The following is a 10,983-nucleotide window of genomic DNA, read 5'->3' on the forward strand; positions in this document are numbered from 1 at the left end:
ATGACTATATTCAACCCCGCCCCACGCGCCCCGCGCTCTACCCAATATCTTATAATTTTTTAAACCCAAATTATAATATAATTTAAATTATAAATTAAAATTTATACATTTAAAAAAATATAAACTTATTAGAGTTGTATTTTGAATTAACTTGAATTCAACTTCAAGTTTTTAACAAATTTTATATAAATGACTATATTCAACCCCACCCCGCGTGCCCCGCGCTCAACCCAATATCTTATAATTTTTTAGACCCAAATTATAATATAATTTAAATTATAAATTAAAATTTATACATTTAAAAAATTATAAATTTTTTAAAGTTATATTTTGAATTAACTTGACTTCAACTTCAAGTTTTTAACAAATTTTATATAAACTAATATATTCAACCCGCCCCACGCGCCCCCCGCTCAACCTAATGTCTAAAACTTTTTTCGACCCAAATTATAATTTAAAATTTATACATTTAAAAAATTATAAATTTATTAGAGTTATATTTTGAATTAACTTGAATTCAACTTCAAGTTTTAAACAAATTTTATATAAATGACTATATTCAACCCTGCCCCGCGCGGCCCGCGCAGCATCAGTCCGAACGGAAAAGAGCACCACCGTTTGTCCCCTGTTTTTCCATACCTGAAACAGAGCATTTTTGCCAAGCACGGTAAGCTTCATCAAATCTCATATTACTTCTTTATGCTTTTGGGTTGAGATTTCTACTATAAACGACATCACATAATCAGCCTTAATCTATGGGATTACATCTACCATTACGTGATCTCAGTATATTATATTCAGCATGAGCAGAGACACATTGATCGTGCCTATAAACTTGTACAGCTTGCATTTATATGTTTCTTTTCTTGTAAAAGTTTCCTTTTATAGCTCTGTTTCTATAACTATAAATTGTATTCGAATACTCAATAAAACTGTGCGTGATTCATACACAATACTCGTGTTTATTATTCTCTATATCTACCACTCTTCAAATTTCATATTACTTGTTTATGCTGTACGTAAACGAAAACTATGCATATTATTACTAGTTCTTTTAGTTTAGTAAATAATAACTCTCTGTGTGTGTGTGTATATATATATATATAAATTAGTTGTGTGTATATATATAAATTAGTTATATAAATATATATATATATATATATATATAACTGTGTGTGTGTATATTAGTTGGGACGAGTTGGAACCGAACTATATTAGTTGGGATGATCTAAAGGCCGATGAGGATAAGGTGGCCGCAGGATTGGCTGCCGGAGATGATAAATATTACTTAAGGCAGATTATTAAGGCAAACAAGAATGGTAGGGGAGATTCTCTGACGGTTAAGGGAGTGGTTGAGTGGAAGCAATATTCAAGATGTTAATCGTGACAACCATGTTTTTGATTGGATGGAAGCTAATATTCAGGATGTGCAATACCCCATTTACGGAGAGAGAAATTAAACAGTAAAAGAGTATAGTTTAATGGAACACCTCAAGTAATAACAAAAGTTTCTTGGAGATGCATTAGGGTGGATTTTTGTGAAGATTTTTGGGTGTTTGAATTTTTAGTAGTCGAATTACTTGTAAGGGATAACCTAGAAACAGAGGAAAACTATGGGAAAAATCAAAGAATGATCAATAAAAAAATACTATGGGCAGAAACGATCAATAAAAATATTGGCTTTACTATTGTAAATTTTTCTCATCTAGTACACACTGGTAGTCGGATAACTGATGATCCGTTTGTTTTATCTTCTCAAGTATCTCAAGTATTTTATGTGGCAGATGAAAGATGCCCAAATTGGGTCGTCGTCGTTAAGACAAAACCAAGAGACGTGTATGACACTGGTGAAGAGGAAGTGACTGACGATGATGAGGATGAATATTTCGTCAATGAATATTGTATTAATACTTCCAACGATGAAGCTATTGAACTTGGTATTGACGATGTTGTGTGGACGCGAAATGACATAGATGGAATGACAATCGAAACTCGCTAATAGCATTGAGGTTTCGTTTATATTTCTATAGGCTTGTTTACATCAATTTTCTTTTATATAGGCCTGTTTAGTGGTACTGTTTTTGCTATATCATTTTGTTGGTACTTGGGTTTTTTAATTTTGTTCTATATTTTTGTAAAATCCAAGAACTTTGATTGTTACTACGGTATTCCTCCACCACAAGTGAGGGTTTATTAATAAATTCGGGCGGGGGTCACTAATGAACATGTGACTACCCTCTCTTTAATTTTTTTGTTAGGAATATGATATCTCTTATCACATAAATCTATCTCATTTCATGCTCAAAATATTATTATTTCTTTTGATTTTCATATATGCAATTTTTTTATTTTTTTATTTTTTGTGTATAGGTACAATGGGTCCAAAAAAGAAGGCAAAGACTACCATACCACACTTGCGAAGACAATCTACAAGACTACAAGCTGTCCATAGTGAGACACAATTTGATAGGGCGGCCCATTCATTACCCTCTGTCGATGGGCCACCTCTTTCCGTTAATAGGATGGTAGAGTCATCACCTTCTATAGATTGTCCTTCACAACCATCATTATCTTCACAGCAAGAGACCCAACCTTCTCCATCTAACCAAATGGGAGGACAACTATCCACACATATGGAGATGAGTAGAGAGACCGAGCCATGCACATCTTTACCAATAGCACCTAGTTCAAAAGCAGAAAATGTCGACTCGTGTTCCGACATTAGAGATCGCTTGGTCGTCGTCGTAGGTATGTTTCTGTTTTTCTTACTTATTATTTATTTAAATATGAATGAAGATTTACAAAATACTAACAATGTAACTAAATCCATTTTTGCAGATAGTAATGGCGATCGAGTAAAGAGACCATTGCACTCGATTCCTGACATTTGGCATCTTCCAGAAGGGGAGCGCATTGAAATAGAGCTCAATCTTCTTGGTCAACCTATAAAAAAACAAGACTCAAAGGTGGTAAGGTTTGGTGGTCTGATAGCGAGAAGTAATAAGTTGGTTCCAATAATTTACAAAGATTAGAGATCGGTGCCTAATACCGTGAAGGAGGAAGCATGGGGTCTTATAAATGTATGGTTTTTTATAACATCATATTAAAACATTATTAATAATTAATAGGTATATTTTGAAATTTGTTTTTAGAAAGCTACTGACACACTTTTGTAAATTTATTTTGACTGTAAGGCAAGTTTAAAGTTCCTGATGACAAATTGGATGTATTCAAAAAATGGATACTAAAGGACTTGGGGAAGAAATGGAAAGACTACAAGCATGAGTTGAAGAAAAAGTTACTTAATGAAAAAGACACATCTGCAGCACAAGTTGTGGCAAGGGCAAGTCTCGATATAGTGGACTTAGAGCAACTGGCAGAGTTGGCCAATCTTTGGTTTGATCCAGAATATATGGTAACAGTGCGCACATTTTTGTTATATATTTATAAAGTCAACCAGCTAGTTATTTTCATAATTCTCATAATCTTTGTGATGTTGTAGTCAAAATGTAATAAAAACAAGGAGTGTCGTAAGAAGCAGGTGATTGTTCACAGCGGAGGATCGAAAAGTTTAGCAAGATATGCCCATGATGTGGTATTTATTTAATTAATATTTATTTATTGTTGAATATTTGTTAGTTCTTTGTTTTCGATATATGTGTTTAATCTAAAAGATTGGAAGCAGAAAAAATCAACTGGGGCATTGCCAAGTCGAGCCCAATTGTTTGTCAAGACCCATAAGAAAAAGGATGGCACACACTACAATGATGAAACGAGAAAGAAAGTGGTATGTTTATTTTCAAATTTATTACTTTTTAATTTTAATGTATTTATAAGATGGAGAATAATGTGTTTTTTCAATTGTCTATTACAGGTTGAGATGGAGGAACTTTTAACACAAGACACAAATCCTATAGAAATGGGATCTGGAGGAACCATGACTTGGAAATCAGATGATGTTTATTCGAAAGTTATGGGCCTAGAACGGCCTGGACGTGTGCGCGGTTTGGGGTTTGGGCCAACTCCTACAAGGCAAACTTCTCAACATTCACTACCAACTTCAAACCAAGAAGATGGTATATCGAAGGAAGAGTTTGATAAAATGCGGAACGAATTAACTGAATTGCGGAACTTAGTAAACACATTCGTGCATGCACAGGTGAGTACTCCACATATGTTTAGTTGATATCAGTTAACCCTATTTTGGAATTTTTGGACTCTAATTTGAATTTATATTAAGGCTTCAAGACAAAATCAAAATGAGAATGAAGAGGAAGAGAAAGATGAAGAAGAGGAAAATGCTGAAGAGGAGGAAGATCAAGAGGAAGATGAAGACAATGATTGAGGGTCAGGATTACAAGTTAGACTATACTTGAGACTATATTTATGGTATTTGTCATATATCGACGTTTGCTCTGTTTAATGGTATTTGCAACTTTCCTTAATTAAGACTAAATTTATGGTTATGCCATATATCGACGTTTGCTCTGTTTTGCTAAGTTGGAATTAGGATGGATTATAAAAGGATAACTGCTAGATTATGCATATGTTTTACTACTCTTTTTGGAAGTTGTGAATCTTAGTATGATGTTTAACATATTTTGTCATAAAATTCGCAAACGCCACATTCTTTTTTAAAAAATTAGAATAAATAAGAGATCCATATTAAAAGATTACATTTTTAATAATAGACTATTTTTTTCAAAAGGAATATTGTACGACACTTGCACAATTTTTAAAATGAATGCACAATACTTACATTACTGTATTATACATTATTTATTAAATATTAAAGGAAAGAAATTAAACGGCGTCACATTAAGATCTCGATGCGTGAACTCTCTTCTTTAATTCTATTTAACCTCCCTCCCTCCAGAACTGGAATGCGATATATGGCATTTACAGGTAGGGCATCCTAGAAATTAAACTAAGATTTTGTGGGTATTTTCGTATCATTTAAATAAGTTTTTTTATTATTTTTATTATTTATTTTACTATCAATAAATTTATAATAGCCTTCATCGCTGAGGCTATATATTATTACCGGCGTCACAATAAATACTTCGGCGCATTTCTCAATTACCGGCATTTCATTGATCAATTTTCAGCATTTGGTAAACGCCACCAATGCTATATAATTATTACCTACATAACAATATAAACGCTGAAAAACTACTTATTTACTAGCGTAAAATTAATCAATGGCCGGCATTTGTTCAAACGAAATAAACACTAAAACACTCAATACTTTATCGGCGTAAACTTTATTAATTGTCGGCGTTTTGTGAAACGCCACTGATGCTATATATTATTATCGGCGGTATATTAAAGACGCCGGCAAACACGGTTAATATAACGGCGTATAATTAATAAAATATGACGTTTGTGTAAACGCCACCAAAAATATATATTATTACCGGCGTAACAATCTAAATGCCGAGAAACTACTAATTTCCCGGCGCATAATTGCTATCTTGGCGGCGTTGTTATAAATGCCGCTAAACCTATACATTATTACCGGCGTAAAATTGTAAACGCCGGGAATCTCAATAATTTACTGGCGGAAATATTAAGCGCCGGTAACATTTTATATCTACCGGCGCATAAACAAACGCCACAGATATAAACGCCGTCATTTTATAAACGCTTGTTCTTCGTTTTCATGGAAAGGGAGCGGTTTTATCTCAGCTTTTCATACAGCCAAGCAAAGCACGACAAGGAAGAACATTTTGGCTTCAATCTTTCTAATCTCTAATCAAAGGTAAGTTTCTAACTTTATTTTTTATATTCACTTTTAGTTTGGATACAAATTTCTTTTAGATTTTGTCTACTTTTTCTGTATATTTTGTCTTTGGGCATGTTATTTCTTCTTTTTTCAACCATGGTTAGTTGAGTAATTGTTGTTAAATGTATCAAAAATTGTATATATGGTTTCAATCAGGGATCCATCTAACTTTTTAAAGATCATGTACAGTAAAACTTAAGATTTATTTATTTATCTAGGTTTTTGTTGTTAAACTTAGCGTAAGATGCAAATTGGCTTTTCTATATTCGATTTCTAGGTTCTTTATAAAGAACCTAGAAAGCCAATATATAGTACAAATTGCTAGCTGATATGTATCAATCCATAAATATGACCTACAAAGAACGTCTTGAATTGAAAAATAATTGCTGAAATATTTAGTAAATTTTTCAACAGCAGAACATTGTGATGTAGGGCTTATTTTTGCCAGTGGATTTCAAGAATTTTTATTATATATAGTACAAATTGCTAGCTGATATAGTTGGAGATTGAGGAGTTTATCACTCTACTTTCAATCTTTATGATGTGTTTGTTGCCTATAAAATTCAGGAGAAAATAAAAGAAACTATACATTGAGACCTCATATTTTTGTTGTTTTGTTTCTGGATGAGGGTAGTTGTTTTGTTTTTGGATGAGGGCTAGCACTTTAGTTTACTGAGGTAATAAACGCAAGTTGTAAAGCAGTATTCATAATTTCATTATGTTAATATTTTAGGATGAACTCCCGAGATCAAGGTAATATATTTTTCACAAGTCTTTTGCATGGAGATGTTAACATTGACAACTCGTTTTTAGAAGAATCTCAAACTGTTCCAATGTCCATCCAAGACTCTCAACCTCAAGTAACTATTTTTGTGAATTATAAAACACAAAGGGGTGGTAACTTCTCTATAGAGGAAGACTAGCTTATAGTATCATCGTGGCTAAATGTTGGCATTGATGCGGTGCATGGATCTAAACAAAAACATCAAGCACTTTGGGACAAAACAAGGACTTCCCAACTGGAAGTGCAAGTAGTTCTACCTCCTTAACGAATCAGTGGTCTACAATTCAACAAGTAACCAATAAGTTTTGTCAATGCCTAGCTCAAAGTGAATGACTTAAATTAAATATAATGTCAATACTTAAATTACCAATACTTATTTATTGTTTATTTACCTTAACTTTTTTAGATTTCCAAGCCAAAAATTATGCATCAATCATCACACTCAGGAACCAATAAACCAAGTTGGAGAGAATGATGCATTTCATGATACAAATGTAGATATCACAAGACCAATAGGTGGGAGAGCTGAAAAGGTATGAAGGAAGATAAAAGATCGATGGTCCCTTTGAAGATGATGTGGCATTCATGAAGAAGAAAGCAGAATGTCTTGAGGATTGATGCACGTGTCCAAGGAGAAGCGCTAATTTTCTTGGAAAGGGAAAGGCTTCAGATGGAGCAATTAAAACGGGAACATAGACTTCATATTAAGGAAGAGAAAATGAATATTGAAAAGGAAAGGGTTGATATAACAAGGGAAAACCTTCAATTGCAACAAGTAGATTGGGACAAGAGAGTAATGATGATGGAAACAACTGGGATGACTAAAATGCGAAGATCAAGCAACTATATACACTACAACATTTTGGAGCTATTTCCAAGGTTGAGAGTGGTCGAAAAAAGCTAGGATTAAGTGGCAAAAAAATTTTTTCCACCAAAATTTTTCATGGGATGTTGGTGGCATATAATAAGTGGCGAATACTATTTTGTCACCAAATTTATTTTTCGTGAGAAAAGATACATTTTTTCCACAATTTCAATTTGTGGTAAAAACTAGTTTAGTTCGTGGCAAAAGCTGTTTGGATTTAAGCCCTTGTGGTCCTTCAAATTTATTTACCCACTAATCTTTTTGGTCAAAAATAATATAATTCCCATGATAATATTCATAGAAAATATAGTGGCATATAGTTTTTTGTGATGTATCTTGTTGTGCCAAAAACATGTTTGTAATAGACTTCGTGGTGCTAATTATATCACAAAATGAATTATAGTTGTCAAACTCTATCTTTTCCCACCATATTGTATGATTGCTACTGTTCATTTTTCATGAAAGTCTACAGTTTGGTGGCAAATACATATTAGCTACTGAGCATATAATGGTAAAAAGTATTTGCCTCGAGTTACATTCATGGCAAAAGTTAAGATATTTTAAGAAAAAAAAAAAAAAACAGAAAAGAAGAAGAGAGATATAGCCAAAACTAATCATAACAAATAGTCTAATATAGGCTTAAATAAGTATATGCCAACATTAGAGATCAAAATTGACAATTATAATAATTTGAAAATAAAATATTAGAAAAATTTACATTTGTTTTTACAAACTTATCCATTCTCAATACATTCAAGTTTTAGAAACCAATACCAAATCATGTTTTACAAACTCAAAACTGCTCCACTTAATCCCAACACTTCAAAATAATTTATCTTTATCCAACTACATTCCATGTTCAAACATCAACACAAATGAAGCCAAATTACTTATAAAATAATGGGTGACTATCCATATATTGCTCTTTGAATCATACTTGGAGAATATGGAGGGGTGACCATCACGAAATTCAAGGAATATATCATGTAATTGTCTTGGTACATCATGAACCTGTAATAAGAACAGGGAAGGTGAAACCTTTTCTAGATGTATTATCCATACATCAATTTATTTCAATTTCAGGCATATGAAATCTAGGGAACACAAATATATAGAATACTTACGACGTGCATGGTTGGTGTGAGCATTTCGAGTTGGTTTCTTTAACTTCCTTGCTGCAGAGGTCAGCCACATAAAACTATGTTACGTTAGTTTTAGAAGTTCAAGAAAAAACAAGTAAAAATATGGTTGTCAATCCTTTGACAAAGAGACAGAGGCAAAATAAACTATTGGAGCTAATTGAGAAAATGACTAGCAACAAGATCAACTACAAGCAAGGGATTGAAGCTAGAGTTACAAACTTACCCCAAAGTCCAGCAAAATCGAAAGCCTAAGCAAACAATTATGTATCCAACCATCTACACAAAAAAATAAAACTGGTTGAAACCATGCTCTTAGTTAATCAGAAAAACTGCAAGAGGTAAGAGGATCTCTATGCAAATCCTTGAGAAATAAAAAGGAACTATTGAGGTACTATGAAAAAATGGGAGAGGAACAAAATATCAGAGCATATGGATGAACAAAACTATCTTACTTGATGAGTTCGAACTGTGATTGGTTCACACAAAACAATGGTGGTGGTTCCATATGGATGAAGCTGCCCTTGATCAAAATATAGAAAGGATTACAAAAAAAAAAAAAAGTCACTGTCCTGGTACCAAGTCATAAATTCTAGGATATGTTGGAAAAGATTCACACTTAAAGGGAAAGGAAATTATGTTATAAATACAAGACAAAACAATAAATATAGCATAGATTATTTACAATATTGCTAGATAGAAGCACAATATGGTGACTGATTTTTTCATGAAGCAAATGATACTAAATTAATTCCATATAATCATATTTATTATTTGAAACTATCATTCTGCAATAACACTCATTTTTCATAGCATTTGCCTCTTTTTTTACTTAGACCCATGCATTCAGATACTCTACATGTGTAAACTATCCAGATTTATTATTTATAAAAAAAAATTGGAAAACAAAAACACACACATACACACACTTTTTCATAGGTTCCTTGAACTGTACTCTGTTTCTTGTTTGAAGGCATCTTCATTTGCATGCAACACGATTTTCAGAAACTTGTTCATCACTATTCCAACAGGATTCAAAAGCTCCAATTTATTGAAACTCTATAAAACTCAAATCGATGCATTTCCTCATGAATGTTTTATTTCTCCAATTAGAAAGCAGAAATATAACATGTAACTTGATCGATACATGACCTCACTAACTAAACTAATTCTTCCATATACTATCCTTGCATATAGATGAAGCCGTGGAGCAATTAAATAATATTTGGTTGAGAGTTCAATACCAAACTGTAAAATAGATACTTACAAACTAGACAATCCATATTCTACAATATCCATGTCCACCTACATACAGATCTACATGCACACAGATATGTGTGTGAGTGGGTGGGTGGGTCATGGGTGGGTTTTCACCTGTATTATCCTACGCTAGAAGTTTTTTAGACTACTAGAGGTAATGCTAGTAGTCTTACCTTGAACTTAGGATTCATTTCGCAGCCCAATCATTTCTGCAATTTGATGCAAGTAATCTTCAATGCCATCAAACATGAAAGTAGCATAATGGAAGGATATCTACTCTTCATCCAAGGAAAATGCAAGACCCATGTGAAATGAACCCCACAAAATGATCTTTTATATATATATATATATATATATATAAATAAACCCCACAAAATGAATTACAACAGGATATATATGCATTAAAGCATCTTAGTTCAAAATGAATGATCTAAATTGTGATTATTACTTGTAATATTGGCAATATAGCTAATACCTATGTGTAGCAATGATGTACAACCTATAAAAAGAAATCTATCAAAGCATTAGGAAAAAAGAATACTAACCATCTGCAAGGTGACATTCCCACTTGAAAAACAAAACTATCTTATAACAGTTCAACTTGAAATAAGGATTAAGTTCTACCTTAAGGACATGCATGGATCATTGATGCAAACTGACATATAATGAAGCTAGTCCTTACTCAATTTTTTGTATTTTACAAATTACAGTAACCCTTTTTCATACACAAGTTTTACAAAAACTATCCTTTTTAAAAAACAAACAAATTACAGCAACCCTTTTTCAAAACAAACAAGTTTTACAATTTTAAGTGGAATAGCATTTAGAGTGTGGCATGCCACATCACATATTACAGCAACCCTTTTTTAAACACAAAATTTGCACTTAAACAGGGTAAATTGCTTCCTCTATGCCCATTACAGTTTGTACAATAATGAAGTTACAAATGAAAAAGGACCCACAACTTAGAATTAGGAGACGCATGGAGTGAGTCCATAGAGAAAAACTCATTGGCAAGAGAGTCCATAGGTTTCGGAAACTTACCCAAATTTTCCAGAAGTTCTTTGTTCCTCTCTTTTGGTACATTCAACCTCTCACAAATTCCTTCATTGAATTATGTAAAAAATAACCACTTCCAGCAACAATTAAA

The sequence above is a fragment of the Carya illinoinensis genome, chromosome 2 (assembly GCF_018687715.1).
Source record: "Carya illinoinensis cultivar Pawnee chromosome 2, C.illinoinensisPawnee_v1, whole genome shotgun sequence".
Lineage (NCBI taxonomy): Eukaryota > Viridiplantae > Streptophyta > Magnoliopsida > Fagales > Juglandaceae > Carya > Carya illinoinensis.